This window comes from Rana temporaria, chromosome 13 (assembly GCF_905171775.1).
Source record: "Rana temporaria chromosome 13, aRanTem1.1, whole genome shotgun sequence".
Taxonomy (NCBI): Eukaryota; Metazoa; Chordata; class Amphibia; order Anura; family Ranidae; genus Rana; species Rana temporaria.
Window position 1 is genome coordinate 13,587,904 of NC_053501.1, and position 9,940 is coordinate 13,597,843.

A 9,940-nucleotide genomic window follows, 5' to 3' on the forward strand; every position below is an offset into this window, starting at 1 on the left:
CGCGGGAGCGACGGCCATACTTTAGACAGCAATACGATTGCTGACTAAAGTTAGGGCACCCAAAACGACGACTAACTTTGCGACGGGAAACTAGACTAGCGGCAACATAGCGAACGCGAAAATCCGTTGTGGATCGCCGTAACTCCTAATTTGCATACCCGACGCTGGTTTACGACGCAAACTCCCCCCAGCGGCGGCCGCGGTACTGCATCCTAGGATCCGACAGTGTAAAACAATTACACCTGTCGGATCTTATGGATATCTATGCGTAACTGATTCTATGAATCAGTCGCATAGATAGAAACAGAGATACGACGGAGTATCAGGAGAAACGCCGTCGTATCCCTTTTGTGAATCTGGCCCATTGTCTCTATGCCAGTCTGGAGAAATACATTGTATCAGTGACAGTCCAGGGTAATACATTGTATCAGTGACAGTCCAGGGAAATACAATGTATCAGTGACAGTCCAGGATAATACATTGTATCAGTGACAGTCCAGTGTAATACATTGTATCAGTGACAGTCCAGGATAATACATTGTATCAGTGACAGTCCAGTGTAATACATTGTATCAGTGACAGTCCAGGGTAATACATTGTATCAGTGACAGTCCAGGATAATACATTGTATCAGTGACAGTCCAGGGTGTTACATTGTATCAGTGACAGTCCAGGATAATACAATTGTATCAGTGACAGTCCAGGGGTGTTACATTGTATCAGCTGCCAGGTCTCGGGAGCGCGCCCCACGCGCCGCACATGCTCAGTGCCATGGCATCCAGCACTGTGCCCATATATAGCTCAAGCCACGCCCCCCGCCAGCAGCTCCGATCAGCTTCAAATCCGGTCTGTTACCCCGCCGGCCGCCCGCTGCCCTCCGCACCAGGTACGTCACCGGAGCCCGGGGCTGGGGGGTGACCCGGTCGTCCTGGCTGGGGGGGCTCGTGTTGTGGAGGGGGAGGGGTGCATGCTGTACTATTATGGAGTACAATACTTATTACTGAGCACACCGGAGAGTGTCAGAGGTCCGATCCCGGGGAGATCCGGGACAGTAGTTGTGTTGGCGATGATTTGTAGAAGAGAGATAGAACTTTATGTCATTGAGGGACCTCTGAGTGTCACCCCCCGGGGTGTGTATGGGGGGCTCTGCCTGTACACGGCAATGTATTACCGGAGAGTGTTCATTATAGGAGAGGAGAGTGTTATCTGTTACCGGAGAAGAGTGTTATTTATTACCGGAGAGTGTTCATTATAGGAGAGAAGAGTGTTATCTATTACCGGAGAGTGATATTTATTACCGGAGAGTGTTCTTTATTATATAGGAGAGTGTTCTTTATTATATAGGAGACTGGAGAGTGTTATTTTTTTATATAGGAGAGTGTTATTTATTATATAGGAGAGTGTTACTTATTATATAGAAGAGTGTTATTTATTATATAGGAGAGTGTTATTTATTATATAGGAGACTGGAGAGTGTTATTTATTATATAGGAGAGTGTTACTTATTATATAGAAGAGTGTTATTTATTATATAGGAGAGTGTTATTTATTATATAGGAGACTGGAGAGTGTTATTTATTATATAGGAGAGTGTTACTTATTATATAGAAGAGTGTTATTTATTATATAGGAGAGTGTTATTTATTATATAGGAGACTGGAGAGTGTTATTTATTATATAGGAGAGTGTTATTTATAATATAGGAGAATGTTCTTTATTATACCTGAGTGTTAGAGACAGTCCTGGCGGCAGGGCTGTCTTAATGAGAGGGCACACCTGGGCACTGCCCAGGGGCCCCAGCTGCATGGGGGGCCCCTGCACTTTCCCCAAAGCTACTGGTCCTTGAGCCCTTGCTGCCCTGAAATTGGGGGGCCCCTGCACTTTCCCCAAAGCTACTGGTCCTTGAGCCCACGCTGCCCTGAAATTGGGGGGCCCCTGCACTTTCCCCAAAGCTACTGGTCCTTGAGCCCATGCTGTTCCCCGAAATTGGGGGCCCCATGATGGCACCCAGAGTAAAAGATACACAGGGGAGGCAGTCTGTCTCCTACCTATTTGATGTCTGTTTACCTGCACTGTCATCATTGTAGGGGCCCCAGAGCATTACCCAGGGGCCCATGGTGCTATTAAGACGGCCCTGCCTGGCGGGACTGCTAAATGTCACTGCCAGGAATATGTATAGGACCGCCGGTCACTACAGAGGAGCCTTGTCTATATACAGCAATACTGTGTTATTAGAGAGTGTTATTTATTATATAGACGAGTGTTAGAACTTCATGTCACAGAGGGGCTGCTGAATGTCACCCCCTGGGATGTGTAGGACCGGTCAGTACAGAGGGGCTCTGCCTGTATACAGCAATGTATTACCAGAGAATGTTAGAGGGTCGGGTCATGGTGGGACTGCTGAATGTCACCCCCTGGGATGTGTATAGGAGGGGTGAGTACAGAGGACCCTGCAATGTATTACCAGAGAGTGTTATTTATTATACAGGAGAGTGTTGCTTATTAAATTGGAGACTGTTATTATACAGGAGAGTGTTAGAAAGACAGGTCCAAGTGGGTCTGTGAATGTCACCCCCTGGGATGTGTATAGGACTGGGCAGGACAGAGGAGCCTTGTCTATATACAGCAATGTATTACTTACTAGAGAGTGTTAGAACTTCATGTCACAGAGGGGCTGCTGAATGTCACCCCTCGGGATGTGTATAGGACCGGTCAGTACAGAGGAGCTCTGCTGTATGCAGCAATGTATTACCAGAGAGTGTTAAAGGGTCAGGTAATGGAGGGACCTCTGAATGTCACTCCCTGGGATGTGTATAAGAGCTCTACCTGTATACAGCAATGTATTACCAGAGAGTGTTATTTATTGTACAGGAGAGTGTTAGACAGACGGTCCTGGCGGGACTGCTGAATGTCACTGCCAGGGATGTGTATAGGACCGGTCACTACAGAGGAGTACTGTTTGTACACAGCAATGTATTACTAGAGAGTGTTAAAACTTCATGTCATGGATGGACTGCTGAATGTCACAGAGGAGCTCTGCCTGTATACAGCAATATAATACCAGAGAATGTTAGAGGGTCGGGTCATGGTGGGCCTGCTGAATGTCACAGAGGAGCTCTGCCTGTATACAGCAATATAATACCAGAGAATGTTAGAGGGTTGGGTCATGGTGGGACTGCTGAATGTCACAGAGGAGCTCTGCCTGTATACAGCAATATAATAGCAGAGAATGTTAGAGGGTCGGGTCATGGTGGGACTGCTGAATGTCATAGAGGAGCTCTGCCTGTATACAGCAATATAATAGCAGAGAATGTTAGAGGGTCGGGTCATGGTGGGACTGCTGAATGTCACAGAGGAGCTCTGCCTGTATACAGCAATATAATACCAGAGAATGTTAGAGGGTCGGGTCATGGTGGGACTACTGAATGTCACAGAGGAGCTCTGCCTGTATACAGCAATATAATACCAGAGAATGTTAAGATGGTCGGGTCATGGTGGGACTACTGAATGTCACAGAGGAGCTCTGCCTGTATACAGCAATATAATACCAGAGAATGTTAGAGGGTCGGGTCATGGTGGGACTACTGAATGTCACAGAGGAGCTCTGCCTGTATACAGCAATATAATACCAGAGAATGTTAGAGGGTCGGGTCAAGGTGGGACTGAATGTCACCCCCTGGGATGTGTATAGGAGGGGTGGGTACAGAGGACCCTGCAATGTATTACCAGAAAGTAACAACAAAACCTGGGGAATGCCTAGGGAAAAACCAATAGCTGAATTCAGGTAGGGCGGCCTAATTTTGACCCGGCGTTGCGTATCGCATTTACGCTACGCCGCCGTAAGTCAGAGAGGCAAGTGCTGTATTCACAAAGCACTTGCCTCCTAAGTTACGGCGGCGTAGCGTAAATGGGCCGGCCTAAGAGCGCCTAATTCAAATGAGGAACAGGGGGGCGTGTTTTTATGTAAATGATTCGTGACCTGACGTGATTGACGTTTTTAACGAACGGCGCATGCGCCGTCCGTGGACATATCCCAGTGTGCATTGCTCCAAAGTACGCCGCAAGGACGTATTGGTTTCGACGTGAACGTAAATTACGTCCAGCCCCATTCACGGACGACTTACGCAAACGACGTAAAAATTTCAAAATTCGACGCGGGAACGACGGCCATACTTAACATTGGCTAGGCCAGCTTTTTGTTCGACTAACTTTACACCGGAAAAAGCTTTACGTAAACGACGTAAAAAAATGCACCGTGCCCACGTACCTTTCTGAATCGGCATAACGAGCTCATTTGCATATTTTACGCTGAAATCAACGGAAATGCCACCTAGCGGCCAGCCTAAATATGCACCTTAAGATACGATGGCGTAGGAGACTTACGCCGCTCGTATCTTAGCCTAATTTAAGCGTATCTGGTTTCCAGTGTTATTTATTATACAGGAGAGTGTTATTTATTATATTGGAGAGTGTTATTTATTATACAGGAGAAAGTTGCTTATTATATTGGAGAGTGTTATTATACAGGAGAGTGTTAGAAAGACAGGTCCAAGTGGGACTGCTGAATGTCACCCTCTGGGATGTGTATAGGACTGGGCAGGACAGAGGAGCCTTGTCTATATACAGCAATGTATTACTAGAGAGTGTTAGAACTTCATGTCCTGGAGGGACCTCTGAATGTCACAGAAGAGCTCTGCGACTGCCTATACCCAGCAATGTATTACAAGAGATAGTTAGAGGATCAGGTCCTGGTGGGACTTCCAAAAGTCACTCCCTGGGATAGGAGGGGTCAGTGCAGAGGAGGGGGGGGGGGGGGGTATGGGAGAGGATTTGTTGTGGAGGGCTCTGCCTGCACACAGCAATGTATTATTGAGAGCGTTACTGATTATACAGGAGAGTGTTAGAACTTCATGTCACAGAGGGACTGTTGAATGTCCCCCGTCCCCAGGATATGTATAAGACCAGTCAATAAAGAGGAGCCCTGCCTGTATACAGCAATGTATTACTGGGACTGTTGAATGTCAACCCCCCCCCCACCCCCCAGGATGCGTATAGGCAGGGCTATCTTAATGCATGGGCACCCCTGGGCATTGCCCAGGGGCCCCATGATAATTCACCTTGCATTAAGGTGAATTTTTCTTTTACTTTACAACTCCTTTAATTCTATTAACTATGTATACTTTGGTGTGTAAATTGGGGTAAGCTGGTAGGGGGTCCCAGAGCATTACTTTGCCCAGGGGCCCATGATGCTATTAAGTACAGAGGAGTGCTCTCTGTATTACCAGAGAGTGTTATTTATTATACAGGAGAGTCTTGTCATGGAGGGTACTGAAAGTCACAGAGGGTCTCTACCTGTATACAGCAATGTATTACCAGATATTGTTATTTATTATACAGGAGAGTGTTATTTATTATATCAGATATTGTTATTTATTATACAGGAGAAAGTTGCTTATTATATTGGAGAGTGTTATTATACAGGAGAGTGTTAGAAAGACAGGTCCAAGTGGGACTGCTGAATGTCACCCCCTGGGATGTGTATAGGACCGGGCAGGACAGAGGAGCCTTGTCTATATACAGCAATGTATTACTAGAGAGTGTTAGAACTTCATGTCCTGGAGGGACCTCTGAATGTCACAGAAGAGCTCTGCGACTGCCTATACCCAGCAATGTATTACAAGAGAGAGTTAGAGGATCAGGTCCTGGTGGGACTTCCAAAAGTCACCCCCTGGGATAGGAGGGGTCAGTACAGAGGAGGGGGGGGGGTATGGGAGAGGATTTGTTGTACCTGTATACAGCAATGTATTACTAAGAGAGTGTTATTGATTATACAGGAGAGTGTTAGAGGTTGTGGTCATGCTGGGACATTCGCAATGAATGTGACCTCCTGGGAATGTGGAAGTCTTATCTCTACAGAGTGGGAAAGCTGGAATCTCTACATGGTGGGGGCAATGTGTCTACAGACAGCACTGCAGGGACTGTTTGATCATATAGGAAACTGTTAGAACCTCTCGTCATGGTGGTCACTGGTCCCTATCACTGGATGTGACTCTGTAGGTTCCATGTGTCATTTCTTATAGTGGGGCACTGAGCCGGCATACAGCACTGCGTCAGCAGGGACAGTTACTGGTCATATAGGAGACTAATAGAGCTTGCTGTCATGGTGGGACCGGGTCCCTATCATTGGATGTGACTCCATAGGGCCCGTTGTATGTCCTGCTTCTGTAGAAAGGAAACACTCTGCAAAGAGCACTCTGCAAGTGCAGTTTCTCCAGAGCTTCGTAAATGAGGTGAAGCTTCACTGTGCAAAGAGTATCCAATCACATGCAAGGAAAATAAAACAACAGCATTATTGCTTGCACATGATTGGATGATGGAAGTCAGCAGAGCTTCCCCTCATTTACTAAGCTCTGGAGCAACTGGACTTGCAGAGTGTGCTGTCTATTTGCCTTCAGTAAATAAACCCCTTCAGTGGTGGCTGGTGCTCAATATTTCAGGGCAGCAAGCCCTCCTCACTCACACTTCCCGTCCGTATGTATACCGCTTCTTCACCGCTCCTTCCCATTTAAAACAATGGAAAACCGCGGCAATACCGCCCGCAATGCGCCTCTGCAGAGGAGCATTGCGGGCGGTATTAACCCTTTATCGGCCGCTAGCGGGGGTTAATACCGCACCGCCAGCGGCCGAATCCCGCGGCAAATCCGACGGTATAGCGCCGCTATTTTTAGCGGCGCTATACCACCACCGCGCCTCCCGCCCCAGTGTGAAAGGGGTCTTAGGCCCCGTTTCCTGATTGGCCAAAAGGAGAAGCGTTTCAATTGGCTTGTAGGAGGAGGGAGGAGACACGCCGTGATGGGCATTACTGCTTGCATGCTTTATTTAATTCTGATGCAGAACCGCGCACAGCCACATCTTCCATTTGCTATAAAAGAGTGGGAGAGTTTTTATGGGGGCTCCGGACATGTATGCTCCCCTTTGGGGCCCTCAAGACTTGCTCACACTAGGTGCGTTGAGGCAATGCATGCAAAAATCGCACGTTTTTCCACACAAATTTTTTCCCAAAAGTAAAAAAACTGTTTGCTGTAACTGATTATAAAGTGTGAGGTGGAGTTTAATACAATTAGTGTATTTTTATCTTCTAGTCCATCTCCCCTCCCCCCCCCCCAGACTGACAATGCTGCTGTCTGCTGTGCCCCCTGTGCTCCTTCTTCCAGAGTGAGGGGGTGCTCTAATACAGGAGGTGTGTTACTGGCCAGATCATCAGAGGGGGAAAAAGCCTAAAAAAAAAGAAAACAAATGCAGCCACCACATCTATTGATTGGTAAGATACAATATATGACATGTTTGGGTTCAATCTCGCTCCGCTCCCATTCATGAACAGGTGTCTGGTTCCCATATCTGCAGCTGCTCGGGACATTTTTTTTAAAAACAAAAGGCGAGTAGCGTCTCTGTATAAATAGGCAAATGTGCCGGCTCAGGAAATGAACAGGAAATGCACAGAAACCTACTTATGATAAAGTTAGTAACCCATCCACCCCCCATGGGGATCGGTATTCTGGATGCTTCTCCTCATTCTGTATGTTGCAACATTCAGAAAAAATTAGTAGCACAAGCGCATGCATGGGGTAGAATGGCCTATACAGAGAGGTGGGGGGGGGTGGAAGGGGTCTGTACAGAGATGTGGGGGGTGGAAGGGGTCTGTACAGAGAGGGGGGTCTGTACAGAGAGGTGGGGGGGTGTGGGGGTTGGAAGGGGTCTGCACAGGGGGGGGGGGGGGTCCAGTACAGATGGGGGTCTGTACAGAGGGTAAAAGGGGTCTGTACGGGGGGGGGGGTCCAGTACAGAGGGGGGGTCTGTACAGGGGAGTGAGGGGGGGTGGTGGAAGAGGTCTGTAGAGAGGGTGGAAGGGGTCTGTACAGAGGGGGGTCTGTACAGAGGAGTGAGGGGGGGTGGAAGGGGTCTGTACAGAGGAGTGGGGGGTGAAAGGGGTATGTACAGAGAGGGGGGGTCTGTACAGAGGAGTGAGGGGGGTGGAAGGGGACTGTACAGAGGGGGGGTCTGTACAGAGGAGTGAGGGGGTGGAAGGGGTCTGTACAGAGGAGTGGGGGGGGTGAAAGGGGTCTGTACAGAGAGGGGGTCTGTATAGAGGAGTGAGGGGGTGGAATGGGTCTGTGCAGAGGAGTGGGGGGGGGGGTGGAAGGGGTCTGTACAGAGAGGGGGTCTGTACAGAGGAGTGAGGGGGTGGAAGGGGTCTGTACAGAGAGGGGGGTCTGTACAGAGGAGTGAGGGGGGTGAAAGGGGTCTGTACAGAGAGGGGGGTCTGTACAGAGGAGTGAGGGGGTGGAAGGGGTCTGTACAGAGAGGGGGGGTCTGTACAGAGGAGTGAGGGGGGTGGAAGGGGTCTGTACAGAGAGGGGGGTCTGTACAGAGGTGTGAGGGGGGTGAAAGGGGTCTGTACAGAGAGGGGGGTCTGTACAGAGGAGTGAGGGGGGTGAAAGGGGTCTGTACAGAGAGGGGGGGTCTGTACAGAGGAGTGAGGGGGATGGAAGGGGTCTGTACAGAGAGGGGGTTCTGTACAGAGGAGTGAGGGGGTGGAAGGGGTCTGTACAGAGAGGGGGGGGGGGTCTGTACAGAGGAGTGAGGGGGTGGAAGGGGTCTGTACAGAGAGGGGGGGTCTGTACAGAGGAGTGAGGGGGATGGAAGGGGTCTGTACAGAGAGGGGGTTCTGTACAGAGGAGTGAGGGGGTGGAAGGGGTCTGTACAGAGAGGGGGGGTCTGTACAGAGGAGTGAGGGGGTGGAAGGGGTCTGTACAGAGAGGGGGGTCTGTACAGAGGAGTGAGGAGGGTGGAAGGCGTCTGTACAGAGAGGGGGGGTCTGTACAGAGGAGTGAGGGGGTGGAAGGGGTCTGTACAGAGAGGGGGGGGTCTGTACAGAGGTGTGAGGGGGGTGAAAGGGGTCTGTACAGAGAGGGGGGTCTGTACAGAGGAGTGAGGGGGGTGGAAGGCGTCTGTACAGAGAGGGGGGGTCTGTACAGAGGAGTGAGGGGGTGGAAGGGGTCTGTACAGAGAGGGGGGTCTGTACAGAGGTGTGAGGGGGTGAAAGGGGTCTGTACAGAGAGGAGGGTCTGTACAGAGGAGTGAGGAGGGTGGAAGGGGTCTGTACAGAGAGGGGGGTCTGTACAGAGGAGTGAGGGGGGTGGAAGGGGTCTGTACAGAGAGGGGGGTCTGTACAGAGGAGTGAGGGGGGTGAAAGGGGTCTGTACAGAGAGGAGGGTCTGTACAGAGGAGTGAGGAGGGTGGAAGGGGTCTGTACAGAGAGGGGGGGTCTGTACAGAGGAGTGAGGGGGTGGAAGGGGTCTGTGCAGAGAGAGGGGGGTCTGTACAGAGGAGTGAGGGGGTGGAAGGGGTCTGTGCAGAGAGAGGGGGGTCTGTACAGAGGAGTGAGGGGGTGGAAGGGGTCTGAACAGAGAGGGGGGTTTGTACAGCACAGCCTGTGACTCCTCGTAGTGGCAGACTTGACATTTTCTGCAGTGGGGTTGGCACTCTGAGACTTGGGAGTGCCGTGTCACCTCCACATTGTGATCCAGCAATGACGGTGAGCGCCACAATGTCGCACTTTGCCACTCACTGCACAGGCGCTTTCACTTTCTGTTTTGCCATATTATTTTTTTTAAAGTAAAATTCATTCAGAATCTCGGATATGTCTGAAGCTGCTACAGAACCTCTTAAGGCAGATCTTTCTCAAAGAAAAAGCATATTCCTCATCTCAATATAGCTACAATGAATGTAGAGAGAGAGAGAGCAGAGCTGTAGGAGGGGCCCAGTAGGCCCAGATTTACTCCCTTTGCCGCCCCAAGGCCGGGTATTTCAATGCCGCCCCCCCCACACACACACCATCACATTGGGGGCCTTCATCAAGACCGGCCCAGGGCACAGCACA

General features: G+C 49.8%; 1 protein-coding gene across 2 annotated transcripts in view; it reads left to right on the top strand.

Moving 5' to 3' along the window:
- The first annotated feature begins 790 nt into the window (after positions 1 to 790).
- The window catches only part of SYNE3 (spectrin repeat containing nuclear envelope family member 3), a 118,621-nt gene continuing 109,471 nt past the window's right edge, over positions 791 to 9,940 (top strand). For both annotated transcript variants that reach the window (XM_040333230.1, XM_040333231.1), the window contains exon 1: positions 791 to 886. The gene's annotated coding sequence lies outside the window, so the exon portion shown is untranslated. The remainder of the gene's footprint in view (positions 887 to 9,940) is intronic.